This window comes from Bactrocera tryoni, chromosome 5 (genome assembly GCF_016617805.1).
Source record: "Bactrocera tryoni isolate S06 chromosome 5, CSIRO_BtryS06_freeze2, whole genome shotgun sequence".
NCBI lineage: Eukaryota > Metazoa > Arthropoda > Insecta > Diptera > Tephritidae > Bactrocera > Bactrocera tryoni.
In genome coordinates, this window is record NC_052503.1 from 21,751,937 (window position 1) to 21,769,917 (window position 17,981).

A 17,981-nucleotide genomic window follows, 5' to 3' on the forward strand; every position below is an offset into this window, starting at 1 on the left:
TTCATTTAATTTTTTGTAAATAAATTCTAAGCAATTTGTTGCAAAAATATTTATTATGAAAATAATACGAAATGGCTTCGTAGCGCAGTAGATTGATGTATGCCTTCACCGTACGTATGTACGCCAAAGTGTTCGCATGTATGTGTGTACATTGGTGCGGCGCTTGGCGCCAAAGCACTCTCTCCAATTTGGCGGTTAAGCACATTTTCTTAATGTGCTTGTTTTTGTTGTTGGCTGTTGATTTGAAAAATCATTTCTAAGTCGCTTTTGTAGGCTTTTAGCGTTCAACACACACTTACATGCTTACAGTATTATGAAGGCTTACAAAAATATATATCATGTATTTTAATTGTATGTGCGTTAGGGTGGTGCTTAATTGTAGAAAATATTTTTCATCAAATGACTTAAATCACACGCTCTATCTCTCTTTATCTTTCTACAACGACAAAAACATCTATGCGATAGACTTTCTGTTGTGGTGAATCGAACAAGCAACTGGCATAATATACGCAAGTAACTGGTATAATAAAATAGATACAAAATAACAGCAGTTGTGTCGTATTTATTAAGTATATAACTTTGTTGTTGATACGTAAATTGTTGTATGAGACCAAAACTCCAAAATATCGAAAAATTTAGTCGGAAACACCTCATGATAAAATATGTCTAATATTTCAGATGTTTTACACGAGCATTAAAATCTGCAGTAATACGGTTCGTCCAAAATAACAAACAGACAATTTTATACTAGAAGATTTCGTAAAGAATTGAAATGAAAGGTGAAGTTAATTATTACGTTCGAAAAACAGATTTCTGAAGGGTTAACTTTGTTCAGATTATTCACCAATATTTATTTTGTCGTCTTCAAAGTAATCCCCACCAGATATAATACACTTATGACAACGATTTTTCCATTCATCTAACCACTTTTCATAAGCACTTTATATGATGGTCTTAAGCTCCTTCAGTGAATTTTGTTTTATCTCTTAGATCGACAGAAAACGGGTTTCATGCAGCGGCAATTTCAGTTTGGGTAACCATGATATTCATTGCGTTTTTGGCTTTAAATTCGATCACAATTGGAGCTCGATGCGATGGTGCATTATCATCGTGTAAAATCCTTGAATTGTTCTTCCATAATTCCAGCCGTTTTCGACGGAGGTTCTGACGCAAATGCTTCAGTACGGTCAAATAGAACTCTTTATTGACCGTCTGTCACTCCGAAAGAAATTCATGATGCACCAAACCACGAATATCGAAAAAACGATTTTTGAGCGGCTTTGGCGTTTTTCGCTCTATTCTGATGATTATGGACTTGTTTGTATGAACTCATAAACCCATGCCTCATCGGCTGTTATGATGCTCTCCATGAATGTGTGGTCGCAATTCGCACGATCAGGCATGTCCAAATAGACCGGTTTACGGCACTCTTTAAAAAAAAAATCTGCTTTATCGGAACGAGTCGAACAATAATGCTTTTTTTACCCACAATATCCACAAAAATCTTTCGAATTTAATCGTGAGAGATATCAAGCTCTTAGCTCTCTTAACATCTTTAAAACACACCTCTAATATATATAATAATATATCAGTTGAAGAGTTCGAAAGTCATCCAGAACTAGGCTAAATTCCTTTTTTTTTAATATCATTTACTTAAGGAATTTAATTACAATTTTTGGGCACTGTTTTCACAATGAATGTCCCATCTTAACAGACTGAATGTTGAACATTCGCAAAGATAATGTTTCAGCCTCTCATCATCCTCTGAGCAAGCTCTGCATTCCACCGAATCCATTTTTCACATTTTATGAAAGTGGCATCTTAAAAGTAGGTGCCCTGTGATAACCACTCCCTTTTGCCTAGCTGTAGGAGCTTTTTAGTCTGTCCCTCATCAAAACTACCCAAAAATTACTTTTTGGTATGACCTGTGTTTCTTATGTTCCAAGCACAAGGGTGTTCCTCCAGGATCCATTGCTTCCAATAACAATTAAAAAGCCTGGGCGATTTAGATGAAAAGTGACTCCAGTTGCCTTCTTCCACTTGATACCTTCTGTTATGCCCACAATTTCGGTCTGAAAGACTGCATTGCAGTCATTTAATTGGAAGTTACCTACTGCGTATGGATTACTACAGAAAAAGTCTGCTCCTGTTCCTGCTTCACCCTTTGATCCGTCAGTGAAAATGTTGATTTCGCCTTTTGAACTCTCGATGTCACGACCATTGGTCTAATCTTTTCAACTTGGGAAAAAATACGATGTGTTAAACTTCTAGTGCGTGTTCCTTTCCTAGTTGCATTGCCAGCTTAGCCTGATGTCACTAGCCTGAGATTTTCATTGCAAATTTTGTTTATAAACCATTTACCGCTCATTTTTGGGTCAAAACTTTTACTTTTTCTTGAAAGTTCGCGATTTTTTGAATATTATAAGGAAATCGTATAAATGTATATACATAGATGTGTGTATAGATTCAAATCTGATTCTATAATTTGTCTCGAATTCTAGGACTTGCTAAAGTCACCTTCACTTCTAGATGAACCCATGCAAAAGATAGTTCCAATAATTGTTCTACAGTCATTATTTTGTATCAAAATTACTATACAATTTATTTTTATACTAAAATATTTGCCTTATAAAGCTTGAAATAAGAACTATGATTTATTTTTTCTTACTCCCACGATAAATTGTCAAAATTGTTCGACTTTTTAAGCATAAACTGGTCTAACCCCTCAATGGAGGCTTTCATGTCATGCCTTAATAGTCTTAAAGGTAACCAAAATTTGTATGTGAAATCCCGCTTGAAAAGTGCAAGTGAAAAAAATTAAATTTTATTATTTTTTAATGACTACCCTAATGTTCATGAATATCCATTCAAATAAATACAAAATGAAAGCAATAAGGAAGCATTCGCTGTAAAGCAGACTTTTGCCGCCACAACAATTTCGCACGCGCACGATTGACGAAAGTCCAAAAACAGCAACAACACGGTGTAATATTACAATAAATATATAAGTATGTATATGAATATGAAGTTGCGTGAAATATACGCCAAATGATAAAATAGCAAAGGAAAACGCACATATATTAACGTTAGAAAAAAGGCAGTTGGCAAGGATTAAAATTACAAGAAAGATAAAAATAAAATATGAGAGCAAGGAAAGCAAAACAAAATAGAGGAAAATACAAGGCACGTGCTTGAAATCACCTACCCACCGTCAGAGCGCGGCGACAAACGCCTGCACATGCTTGGCGGTCTCCAACGTCATTCATATTTTGCCCGTCCGTGTGTGTGTGTTCGTGTGATAACGGCAATGGTCTGCCTGATACGCAATGGCTGCTGTTGCCACCGAACCAAGAATCTGCCATTGCGCCACTCACAACTGCTGACGTCGGCGCTCAAGTATTTGCGATAAAATCACGCATTAATAAGTGTTAGGCACGCAATTCGATAAGCGGCGTCGTCTTGCATAAACACAAATACGACAATAATTCATTAAAAATTCGGTTTTACGCCCACAGTGTAAAAAGTAACTTCCTTATTATTCTATGATTCCTTGTGGTTAAGGTTGTGGTTGTGGTTAAGTCCTCACTCCGCTTACATAACTTCGTGTGTTGTGAGAAACGCTAATTCTGTTTGTGAATTCCTTCCCAATCTATTGTATCGCAATTACTTATGGTACGTTTATTGCTCACATTTTTAGTTATATCAGACATAGCATCTCTGAATAAGTCAGCAATTGCCCATTGGTTGGTTGCTCAACTTGAAGCAAGTAAGGTCTGTCGGTTATAAATATATTTCTACTTTCCCATATTTATATTCATAATAAATAGTTTTCGTGCATCAACCGGTTAATGACCTTGTTTCAATAAATTATTCCCCCTTCTTTTACTGTTTTGGTCAATATTTAGTGCTTTGCAGCGCTTTAAACCCGCGAATTTTTCACATTTTACCGTACCAGGGAAATGCGTCGGCACAGCCCTAACGATTTCAAATATTTTGGAATGAAGATGTTTTAAAAATAAAGTATTAAATATCTTCTAACTTGCCCAACTTTCAAGCGAAGAATAACGACAAAAAGTCGGACTAGTACCTACATTCGTCCGTAATGACCCCGGAAACATATATTATTATTAATATACATAAGTAGTTCCAAAAATTATCCTGTCCACTTCTCAGAATCTAAAATGTGGAAAAATGGCGATATTTCTTAACTTGTCACCTTTCACCTCTATATATTTGATACAGCGATTTTCCATCATCTTTAACCTGACTGGAAATACGCTTTCTGGAGAACTTTAAAGTACACCTCACTGGCGAAAATCTACAAATGACTTTAACTATGTATAACTTTTTCACGTTTCGAAATGTAAGAACGTCACAGAGATCTAAACTAGAGAATATCGATGATGGGAAAGCAGTTCGAAGCTTCAATCAATTTGGTAGTGGTGACACAAAGATATGAAGATATGCGTTTTCAAGATTGGAATCATTTCCTTCGCCAACCAGGGGTGTTTGTTTGCTATTCAGCATCGAATTTGACCAATAATTCGATATAATAATTTGACGACCGTTGTACTTTGCTTATGAATACCAAAAACTATGACCGTTTCCATCAACAGAACAGTCTTATGCATCATCGGAGCAGGTTTGCCCGTAAAGTCCACTTTTTGAACTATTTCTTGATTGATTGTGCTTACTATGCTTCATCGATGATCACAAAAAGGATCAAAAACTCTCTCGAATTATGCTTACATTGTCAACCACTGCTGGGATGGAGGCTCACATATGCGCTTGCTATCTGACTACGTAAACGCGCCACTCAACGCGTTCCGATTCCCCATTTCTGATGTCTGATATTTCAATTAGTGTTTGAGTATGAGAAAATCGACTTGGTTGGAACTTTGAAAATTATCTTTCGAAAAAATGTTCTAAGCGATATCAAATTTCTCTTTTGATACAGTTCTATAGATGGATAAGGGGAAGTCATTGCCGGACGGCTGTCGTAATGGAAGTAGACTGCAAAAATTTTTTTTAGTCTCCGGATACTTTATGCTATGTTCGGCAGATAGATTGGGCATATTTCATACATACTTTACTTTCGTTTAAGATTTAAAAGCCAATATATTGTACTATTGTAATCTGAAAGTAAAGTGAGGTGAATATCGTTGTGTACTATTAACTCGGTCTGCCGGTCCAAACTGTTAATAAAAAATATTGATTGAGCGTTATACATCGTGTACGTCAAACTAATCATCTAACGAACGAAATTATGAGCCAAAATGTCTTTGTTCTTTCATCACAATAATCCTTCATGACATTCCACATTGGTTCAACGCGACTGTTTTGCTAAAAACTCCACACCCACCGTTCCGCAACCACCGTTTTACCTGATTTGACTGCGTGCCACTTCTGACTATTCAACAAACTCAAAACGTCGATGCGGTGAGGCCGTTTTAACATTATTGGGGAGCTAAAAACGGCATGGAAGATGAACTTAAAGGCTATACCGGAAAAATACTATTCCGACTGTTTCGTAGATTGGAAAAAGTCTTGACAAATATGCATTTTTTTGAATTACTTTGAAGGAGATGATATTGATTTGGAAGAATAAAACAGGAATTTACATTTTTTTTCAATTTTATCAATAAAAAACACACTAATTCAATTTTTTTTTATTTAATGTGAAGTATAAACGATACAATTAAGTTCTGAATACAACATTATACAAAAGACCTTCTCGACTTTTTTTGCAGGCACGAGTTCGATAAGTTCAATATTGACTTCTACCGCTTGAAGAGAGTCTGGTAAAAACCAATGACCTCAAATAACGCCACAAGAAGTAGTCTAATGGTGTTAAATCACAACTTTTTGACGGCCATTCAATGTTATAATTTCTTGAAATAATCGATTCTTTAAACTTTTCTCGCAATAATTAGGCTGTTGCACGTGCTGCCACTCAGCCCCGTTTTGTTAAAACTAGATGTTGTCAAGATCATCTTCATCCAATTGCGGCCATAAAAGGTTGGTTATCATCGATCTGTACCACCGATTTTTTTTTTTTAAGAAAATTGTTTAAATAAAAATCATATCCAGTCTTTTCAAGCTGATCTAACGCGGTATAACCAAATTTTCCTCACTTTTTGATCACTGTATTATGTGCTTATATTATGTACGTATATACTACACATTTTTATATACATATAAATAGCAATTCACTTTTTGCAACAGACAATCAGCCCTCGCACACCTGCTTCTACGGTTGCCCATTCATGCTTATTCCCACAAATTGATAAACAAAACAGCTAAAGAATGCACTATTGTTCACACTTTCAACGCTTACTTCAACACTTGTTTGTCTAACAGTTTTATGAAATGCTTCACGGCATCGTTGAGTGCCAAAAACAACTTCCAGTATATTTTTCCTCTCATACTTGCTGCTTATTTTACGGTGGGTTAATGGATTTTTAATAGATTTGAAAGTAAATAAACTAATTATTCTTTTGTTCCGCCTCAAGAGCCTCTCCGCTAGAATTTATGGCAAAATATCTTGGTGGGCATAAACAAGCGGTTTATTTAGACATAATCCATATATATTATATTTATTACAGCTAATTTATAGTTTTGATTATTTGCACAAATTAATAAATAATTTTGACTAAAAGTATTTATTTTTTCTTTTTATACTTTCAGGAAAACCTCTGCTTGCCTGTAAGTTTACCAAAATAAAGGAATTTATGAAATAATATGGTTCATTAGCGATGCCAGACAGGTATTATGTGGTATAGTTATTTATTTTTGAACAAGTAAACCAAACAGAGTTTGGATTAATTGCGTTCCAAATATTTTTGCCTTCGAGGCACTAAACCCACAACGTCAAATTAATTCAGGGCACAATAGACCTAAGGTTGCGATGCAATCCTCATCTATTTATCTAGTATTAATACACTTTCGGGTACTAAGATCATTCAGTTATCTTATGTATCTCCAAGTGGTTTTAGATATGATTACTCCAGAATACTTAAGGTCGCCATTATTCACAAACCGATAACTTCCGATAATTTTCAGTATCGAAAAATTTTCTCATGCAAAATGCAGTAAAAGTGATATTATAATCGAAAATCTGCCCATATACTTCAGGTCACACATCCTGCTCAGCATATAAAAGGATAAAACAAAAAATGTATTCGGTATCTAACTGAAAGTTCGGTTTCAGAGGCTTATCATGTGATCAAATCGTGAACCACAATGGCAAAACGCAACATTTTTATGTATTTTTTCTTAATCAATTCTAAAACAGGCTCCGCTTGCGCCAATACAAATATGCCAACGATTAATAAAAATTTTCATACATTTGTTATAAGCCTCAGCAAGGCGGCACCCAGTGCTTTCAGCGAATGACTTTTAGTGATATCAGTTCCCGGACTTTTTAGTCTCGAAAACAGCAACAGTCAGAGGAAGCCAAATATGGCGAATACGTTAGCTAAGGTATGGCTATCGTTTAGTTTTTGTCTAAAAAGTCAGCCCCAATCATGCTAGAACGTGATGGCGCATTATCATGGTGAAAATTTAAGAATATGCTGCCAACTTATCTGGTCGTTTAAAACGAATTGCTTCAAAAGCAAATAGTATTCAAAATTTATCGGCCGATCTTGTGGAATGTAGTTATAGAACCACACTTAGTTAATCAATGCATACGATGAGCATCTTTTTTGCTTTTTAACGACTTTTACATAACTTTTATTTTTGGTTTTCACTCATTGTTGGCGAACCATTCGCTAGATTTTTGAACAACTTTAACTTCATATTCATAAAAACCAATGTCGACACTAGTAATGATGCGTTTGATGAACATAGAGTCCTCAGCTATTCAGTAGAGCATCTCTTTTGCGACTGCTTCTCGGCGACGTTGGTTGCAAAAGATTCAGGCATTTTTGTACGAGACTGGCTTTGACACGCTTTATACCCTAAACTTTAATTTTCATGTGTTGAGTCATTCTAACGGGAGTTCCATTTCGTGGTTCCATAGTTTTTAAAGAAAAAACACGAAAACTTCACATTTAATGCGGAATGTTTATTATCAATTATTAAAGAACATTCTTTGGCATTTACTTTTTGAAGATTATCTCTTTCCAATGTTGGTCCCAGATGTTCCATCCCTTGAGTTAAATTTTCGATGACTCGTTTGAGCAATTCGACTGGTAACTGACAAATGACAGAGCCTGAATCAAAGCGGGATTATCCGCAAAGATTTTAGACTTTACATATCTCCACAGAAAAAAGTTTAACGATGTGACAAAATCTTGGTGGTTAATCGACCGGCCCAAAACGTGAAATTATGTGCTTTTGAAGTATTCTCTCAATAAATCCATTGATTGATGCGAAATGTGAGAGTCTTGTTGAAACCAAATCTCATCGTTAAACAAAATTTGGCTTCAAAATGTCGGACTTTCTTTTCAAGAGGGCATTGAACGAAGCGATTTCGCTTCACAGAACGTACACTTTTGTAATAAATTTGAATGATTTGTAAACGTTGTTCAGGCGTAAGTCTTTGTATGATGAAGTGAACAAAAATAACATGACAGCTTGACACGACTCACGCGTGATCTGTAAAAAAAGGCTAATGAAAAAATACCTCTAACTCTATCACCTGTTATAAGAGATACACTAGCTCTCTGATGCTCACAAAACGATTTTCAAGCACTTTTTCTTTAACTTATTCGATTTTATTTTAATTAACAGCGGTGAATACGCAACTCACATGACACAAGTTTTGGCTGCCTTCTCGACTTTACTGGATTTTTTGTGTTCGTGATAAAGTAAGCTCTCCAAAAAATTTCTGAAACATTTTCAATGATTACGTAGCTTTGCTTCTCAGAAATAAAAATATTCAAGCAAAGCATTCCCATGCAAAAATTGCCCGAAACACATGTCGCGTCGTAAAAACCAGCTGTCAATTATACTATAAACTAATTGACATAAAGGAATTCAGAATTCGCACGAGCACTAAAAACGGTTTTAACAAAATATCAAATTTATCGGTTCGGTTTGCCCGCGCGGTACAATTGGATCAGTCTGAGTCAAATTTGATCATATTATATTAACAATTTTTTCTATAATAGAGACGTTGGTGACTAACTTTTATACGATTATTTTAACAGTAAAGTTAAAAACAGTTTATTTCAAAAAATAAGCGCTTCCACAGCAGTAAGAAAAATTATTCAACCAACAAATTAAAAAGTTATTTTACTTCATTTAGTTTTCCACTTAATGTCAAAAACTAAATTTGTCAGTCACTCCACTCATTTTGACAGAGACATTCATTGAATTTGGCTTAAGTGAAAGCTACTTATAATAATTATAAGTTTTACAATTAAAAATGTGTCATAATAAGATTTGTTTGAGGTTTGGCGACAATAATGGCCTTTGACTTTCGCATGGCATATATGTATATAACACCCTCATCGCAAAAGGCTTAAGAATATATAATACCCGAATTTTTATATAAAAAATGCTTTCTCATTTAAAATTCGTATATGTTAAAGAGAAAATAATTTCGCTTTTTGAACGGTGACTTCACATATGAAAGGAAAATTTCTTTCCGAATCTATAATTTGTGTCAGTCTAAATTGTCACTTCAGCAACTGTCGGTCGTGCAAACACAAAAGCAGCTAACAAATGTGATTGACAAGTTTTCGTTATACAGTGACGCGACTGACTTGTGGCTTGATTGGTAAGTCATTCGGCATTGTTTTCGTTGCCACAATTCTGTCACTCGCCGACAGCTTTTCAACAAGCAAATGTGCAAATAAGGCTGTGCACATGGCATAAATAAATGTTGGTATTCAAGAATACAATAACAAAAGCTCGCGGCATAGTCGTATGAGTGCAGAGCACACGCTGCAGGTGGCATGACAGTTAAAAATATTTTAAAAAATTTTAAAAAATAATAATTGTTTGTTTGGTTAAATTGGTCATTCGCAAACACTCATCGTTTATTTCTTGCAATTTTGGAGGAAACTTTGATTGTTTTATAAAGGGTGTGGTAGAATGTTAATGAATAATTCAATGGAAGTGCAACTTATATCATAAGTTAGATGAGGTTAAATGAACAGACACATATTTATGAGGCCACGAGTAATGCCACTTGGACAGCTAAAGTCGCCTGTTCAGTGTGATGCTCAGAACTACTAAGCATGGATTAATAAGATAGTCTAATATCGCCTTATGGGCACTCAGGCGATATTAGACGACCTTTGCGACGATCGTGTCCAGTTAAAACATCCCTCCTTGTGGCGATATAAATTTTGCTAAGAGCTATAAGCTTTCCGTCCTCTTATGATTGATATATGACTATATGTATTGTCTTCAACACGGCGTATGAGTAACATTATTTTCGGTATATTCTCTAACAAATCAAGATAGGATGAAAACCATTGGAAATGAAAGATAAAATAACAAAAATAAAACGAAAAATCCCTCAATTAGAAATTGGCGATATTCAGATTTTCGCAAGAAATTTGGTTTCTTTTCCACAATTAACTTCTTTAAAAGTTTCCAAATAGTTAACATTTCACATAATATCTAATTTTTATTCAGAATAATAATATTTATAATAAAATTATAAATTAATATTTCGCACATAGTTTATAATATTTTCCCAACATTTACAGTAGTTGGCAACTCTAAGCCAGAATGTATCTCTTTCAGGAAGTCTCTACTAAAGGCCTTATGTATGGCACCCCTTTCGTAAAGATTTTTCAGATCTAAAATTTTATGATATTACCTTTAAATTGAAGATTTTCCCAGTATTCACCGAAAGCAGCTTTTTAAAGGTGATCACTTAATGGGTTTTCAATATGCGTTTTCTAACAGGTGGCAACTACTCAAATTCACATAAAATAATTAAAATATTTTCAGAATAACTTGTCGTTTATGACATGTCATGACATGACCACAACGTGCTATAACCTTCAGCTACAATTTCTTTGCACTATTAACGTTACTCATACGCCATGTGGCGCCTTAAAATTATTTAATTAAAAATCTTTCTATTTGAAATGGATATTAAGGTTTTAGCAAGAAATTTTATTTCTTTTCTACAACATTTCGCACATAGTTTGTAACATTTTCATCAAGTTTATAGTAGTTGGCAACTCTAGGCCGAAATGTATCTCTTTCAGGAAGCCTCTATTAACGCCTTATGTATGGCGCAAATTTTTTAAAATTTTTCTAAATCTAAGTTTTCATGATAGTTGGCAACTCTATAACAAAATAATTTCAAATTGAGTATTTTCACAGCATTTACCGAAAGCAGTTTTTTAAAGGCGCTCATTTAATGATTTTCGATATAAATTTTCAAATAGATGGCAACTACTCAAATTCACATAAAATAATTAAAATATTTTCAACATATCTTGCTGTTTATGACGTGACCACAATGTCTCATAAACTTCAACTACAATTTTCTTGCATTAATAATGTTACTCATACGCCAAGTGGCGCCTTAAAATTATTTAATTCAAAATCTTTCAATTTGAAATGAAAATATTAAGGTCTTAGCAAGAAATTAGATTTCTTTTCTACAAGTTACTGCTTTTAAAGTTTCAAAATAATTAACATTTCGCACATAATTTGTAATATTTTCATCAAGTTTACAGTAGTTGGCAACACTGAGCCAAAATGTAATATTTTCTGGAAACATCTATAAAGCGGTTTATATATGGCACATATTTTTGAATATTTTCCGAATTATAATTTTTTATGATAGCTGGCAACTCTAAAACAAATAAAATTTTTTTTTTTAATTAACAATTCGCCCAGTATTCATTCCCGAAAGCAGTTTTTTAGAGGCGCTCATTTAATGATTTTTCGATATGCATTTTCTAATAGGTGGCAACTACTCAAACTCACATAAAATAATGAAAATATTTTCAACATATCTTGCCGTTTATGACGTGACCACAATAATAATGTTACTCATACGCCATGTGGTCGCCTCATGGTATTAAATTTGTTTATTATGTACACTTACCACATAAAAACTATAAAAATGTTATAACTTGGTATATACAAAATAGTCTGAAAAATATTTAAAATTTATTAGTGATAGTTCATAAATTCAAATGCCTCAAAGCCACGAAGACTAAACAAAATCAATTAGGAAAACATAACAATAGTAAGGGCAGCGTTTTCAACATACCATTCTTGCACCTACATGCACCAAATTGACCTTAGACATATGTTTAATAGTAAATAGTCTACCTGCAACTTTAACAAAGGTTCTCGCTCAGTATTCTTGCTAACCTATAACAACAACAAGCCACAAGAATACAAAACATTTAACGCTAATTGCAAAATGGACGAGCGCATCGCATTTCGCTGTCACACAAATTCAGGTCAGTTCACCTTGCTTGCACATACATATGTACACCTTTAAATATGTATACCCTAACCTATATGACGGTACCTGAATGAGTTGTCTTTGCTCAATTGCAAAACAACAACAACCAATAGCCACAACAAAATGTCGTGTGCAAGGCAATGTCTTGCTTTCATTCAATCTATTTTTTTAGGTCACAAAACTTAATATGCATTAAATGAGTAATAATTGAAAATCGATTGATGATTGCACAAACAAATTCAGCAGCAAGCCAATTCGTGGAAGCAAGAACAATGATTTCGAATTAATAATACAAAGCCCATACTAAATGCACTGTCTGGCCACAAATATGCAAGAGTATATGTAAACAACCCTGCAACTGTTTAAATTTTTAAATTTTAGAATTTTTGCTTTAAAAAATTATATATAATTTCATAAAATTGTACAAATATGCATTTGAAATTACAAAAACATTTTTAGAAATTACAACAACATTTATTGAAATAACAACAACAATTTAATTAAGTATCTGGCCTCACAATCACTTTCAAATTGTGCGCGCCACGCCGTGAGTTAAATGCAACCCTGCTCAAATTGCAAATAGCTGGCACTGTGTCTCTGTAAATTTACTTGATATAGTTACTATCTTCTTAGCCAGTATTTAGTTGCATGTCCTTCACAGCGAGCAGCATGAAAGCGGAGACAAGCGCCAACGATAAGTGTATATAATTTTCGACTTACGGCAAGCATATCTAATGTTCATGGGAACGGCTTTCGCGGAATTCTGTTAAAACAGCAAAAGTACACTCATAAATATGCTAGGGTGTACGTAATTTCCGCTGTTCAGTGTTTTGCAGAAGTCTCAGTTTTTGTTCTAAGAAAATTATTCAACATATCAAAGCTATTTATTTTCAAATGGTAAGGTGGAATGTTTTAATATTTTTTATTTAAGTAATAAACCTTATTCTTTTTCTTTATTGGCATAGACAACGCTTACACGGTTATAGCCGAGTCTAGATATTTGAAAGAAGCATATTCTAGTACAAAACCTTCTGCTCTACAAAAAAAAATTGTTCCTTAATTTTTTCACCAAAAATATTCGTTTAAAAGTTATACGCAGTTGAAGTACACCATGTCGTATGAGCAACATAGAATCTATAAGGCACTTACTCCAGAAAAATCATTTTGTGACTAATGGACCCCTTAATATTCACATACAGTGTGTACAGATGCATATGCTTGACATTAGGGTTGTCACTTTTATTACTTTTCAAATTTCTATTTGAATTTTCAAAAAAAAAAAATTTTATTAAAATGAATATTAATTGAATTCAAGAACTTTAAGAATTAACGATAATATAGGCTTCTGAATAAAAATTTGATTATTTTTTATATTAATTTAATATTTTCATTTAATTTTCAGTTAAAAACTGAATAATTTTTTTTTTAACACTAAGTCGAGATTTTCAAAACTGTTGATAATAATCTTTAAAAAATCGAATTTAGTATGTCACAGTTTCATTATAAATGTAGATAAAACTCTCAGCTCTTGGGGAACGATCACCAAGTTACACACAAAACTACTTAATAATCAAAATAGTCGAATGCGCCTAAAGGTATGCTTCATTTTTTCAATTTCCAGTTAACAGTAGTTTCTTTTTTTAATAAAAAGTTTACTTATTATAAACCAAAAATTTAAATATGGCATAATGACAAGTTTCTTAAAAATTTACTAAAATAATATTATCCATAATTTTAATGTACTTATTTTTTGAACTGAAGTTAATAACATCGCCACTAAAAATTCTCAACTTTTTGACACCCTATTTAATATTCCTATTTTGCCCACTCCTTTATCCTTATTTTTATATATATATTTACACAATTCCCCAGGGACCAGCTTTTACTGTCATGTCGCCATGAGGTTAATGACTTTTGCTGGTAATTGCGTTGTCATTCAATTAGTTAATTATTTAAATTGAAATTGCCAGTATTCAGCTGTTGGAAAGCAATAAACTATTAGAAATATAAAAGTACGACACTGCAGCGTAATTGTATATCCAAACACTTGCATACTTGCTAACAGACATACTTACTAACGCTAATTGACATATACATGTCTGCGTGCCTTGTCTACAATTTCTTTCAAAGCAGCAGTAAGATATGTACATATACTTTGAAATGGTGGATCATTTCACATACTAGCTTTTAGTATCTGTCGGCAATGAATTTTATATGTTTTAAGTGCTTGCTCGAAATACAAGTTTAGAAAGGTACAAATGAATTGCTTACCGACCTAATTTTAAATTTTGACAACAACCGATGAAATCGAAGTACAGTTATAAAGGCCTTAGAGGCTACACCTTACAATATAAGGCTATATAAAATATGGTTGATGACAAGTACAGCGCAGGTAAACGTTTAAGAAAAGTGAGTAGAGGTGATCCTCAGCGTATGAGTTACCTCTATGAAGCAAATTATTTTCAGCCGAGCATTTTTGTGAATGCCAGGAAATCATTGAGGATACCTAAGAGTGCATTAAAATTTAATAAGTAGAAATGAAAGACACAAACTGAATAATAGTATTTTATTACACTTTTAGCAGGCAATTTTTATTTATTTTTATATTATTTTTAGCGCAGAACAAATGCGCCAACGTGAAAAGGTTATATGAAACTCACTTTTCAATAAATCTAGTACTAAAATGTTCAGTATTTACGAGTATATCTCGCATTTCTTCCGTAACTAGAAGAATCGCTGTTATCTACGCAGTCTAAAGCATAAGTTAACGAAAATATGAATGTAAAAATTCTAAAGTAACTTAATTTTATTGGCATTACTTTGTGCTAGCGTCTCAAATGCAATATAAAGTAAATATTTCTTTTTTAGATAATGACGGTTCATCCTCAATACATTACTTCACTGCCTATAATATATAGCAGATTTCCTAGTTTTCGAGTTAAGCACTGAGTTGAAGCTCCAAACAAAACAAAAAAAGGTACTGAAGCGATTCTATGACAAGTTCAATACCTTTTTTGTTTATTGCTATAAAAAAATTGCAAAAAATAAAGAACAACTTTATTTTATGTATTTTGAGAACAAATTCAATTGTTTGAACCTTAATTAAGCATTATATGTAAGCAAATAATTGTATGTAAAAATTAACTGAATTATGGAAACAAGTAAGGAATGGCTAAGTTCGTGTAACCGACCATTTAATACTCTTGCAATACGCCAGGATCAAAGCCAGCTTGTCAAAAAACGAAAATTATGAATCATATAATATAATTTCAGGTATTTTCGGGATTAAACTATAGTAGACCCAGTATTATACGTTCAGTTAATTTTATTAAGATATTTTATACTTGTATATCAACCAATATGGACTGGAATTCGAAAATCTTATATTAGATATATGGAAGAGAGAAGTAGTATTGTTTCAATTTTTTTCTTTTGCATTTCTATTAGAAATATATTAGATTATATTAGAGATATTATTATCACATAAGGATTCTCTCTGAATTTCTATAATATATCCCACAGAGTAACAGATATTTGCTACAAAAAGTTTGCAATGGGAGCTATGGACCTAAGGTATTTGGTACCAAGGGGCTTGAAGAGTTTTGATTCGATTTGAATAATGTTTGGTCATAAACTGGCACACATGAAAGGCATTATTCGCACAATTTTTTATCCCAATACAACCATTAGTGCTTAACTTGTATGCCGTAAGTAGGTAATAGGCCGATTTCACTATCTTCGCACTGCAACATAGAAATATCAAGTTAACATCATATACTAAATTAGGTCCTGGGATATTATATTCTGTAGCAGCAAGTTGCAAGAGTATAACTAGTAAAAGTAAATTCTTTTACAATCAGTATCCCATGTTGCATATGCGCGACTGTGTTACACAATATGGCTTTAGAAGGTTTCTTATTAAGGGGTCGGTAGGGTTTTTTGGCCTGTTTTTTGACATTTTTTTTCATAGTAATTTTTATTCTACAATAGAACTTTTTCCACATATCATGAGGTATATCGTGGAGTGTGTAAACAAATTTTTTCGGAATTTTTTGATGACATCTGTCGAGAAATCGCTGAGTGAATGAGATGCATTTTTCACTGGCGGACACGATTTATCATATTTGGAACATCTGAAACACAAAAACAAATTTATTCTTAAAAAGTACGTGAATGGTTATCGTCCCTGCTGAAATCATGAAAAAATGTTGATAAATAAAAAATCAATTCACGTTTTTTTTATGAATCTAGTAGGAACGATAGCCAGGCGTTTTGTGAACATTTAAAAAAACAAGAAAAAACGTTAACTTCGGCTGCACAGAAGCTAATATACCATTCACAGATGCATTTCTTTTAGTAACTATGTGTTCAGTTTGTATGGAAGCTATATGCTATAGTAATTCATTCTGAACAATTTTTTTGGAGATTATATTGTTATCTTAAGCAGTAATCCATGCCAAATTTCGTGAAGATGCCACGTCAAATGCGAAAGTTGTATGGCAAACTTGATTCCGATCGTTCGGTTTGTATGGCAGCTATATGCTATAGTTAACCGATCTCAAAAATTTCTTCGGAGATTACATTGTTGCCTTAAAAATTAACCTATACCAAATTTCGTGAATATATCTTGCCAAATGTGAAAGTTTTCATACAAGAACTTGATTCCGATCATTCAGTTTGTATGGCAGCTATATGTTATAGTGGTCCGATATCGGCAGTTCCGACAAATGAGCAGCTTCTTGAAGAGAAAATGACGTTTGCAAAATTTCAAAACGATATCTTAAAAACTGAAGGACTAGTTCCTATGTATTCAGACAGACAGACGGACAAACAGACGGACATGGCTAAATCGACTCAGCTCGACATACTGATCATTTATATACATATGTATATACTTTATAGGGTCTCCGACGCTTCTTTCTGGGTGTTACAAACATCCTGATAAACTTAATATACCCTGTTCAGGGTATAAGAATTAAGCAGTCCGCCAGTCTAAAAAGGTGTGTTTGGAGAAAAACGCGCTTAAAGTGCCAGGTGTGCACTCCGAGCGCTCCGAGCGTCGAGCGGTATTATTAGTTTTGGGCCTTTTTCGAAACCTTCCAATGGTAAAGTGGGTTTCTGCATTAGTTCTAAAGATATAAGGGGACAGAAAATGCAAAAAAAAAACCAATTTTGAAAATAAATCACTCTCACCGTCCCTTCAAAAAAATGATTGAGAATGTAGATAGTGTTCTGATACTGTAGAAGTCGTTCATGTGCAAGTTTAGTTTCGTCGATTCCATGCAGGGAATTTTGATGCCAAATATGTGCCATACTCTGAAAGACTGATTGTCGAAAATATCGTTATAATAATGGAAATTGTCGAGTGCGACAGTGAAGTAAGCACTTTTCCGATTTTCCAGGAGCATATCAAACACCACTTTTAACTATTAAACAGAAGACCGATGTAAGGATGCACAATTCACGAGTTAACGGACAGAATCTCATTGACCGAAAACACATCTGCTAATCGCTGTAGAATCGCAATAAAATCGTGCGATATCTGAAACATGAGTAATTACTAATTTTTCTTAACTAACTTACG

General features: G+C 33.6%; 1 protein-coding gene across 6 annotated transcripts in view; it reads left to right on the forward strand.

Moving 5' to 3' along the window:
- Positions 1-17,981, forward strand: part of LOC120778539 (potassium voltage-gated channel protein Shab) — a 223,526-nt gene that overhangs the window by 88,413 nt on the left and 117,132 nt on the right. For all 6 annotated transcript variants that reach the window (XM_040110382.1, XM_040110383.1, XM_040110384.1 and 3 more), the window contains exon 3: positions 6,688-6,705. The gene's annotated coding sequence lies outside the window, so the exon portion shown is untranslated. The remainder of the gene's footprint in view (positions 1-6,687; positions 6,706-17,981) is intronic.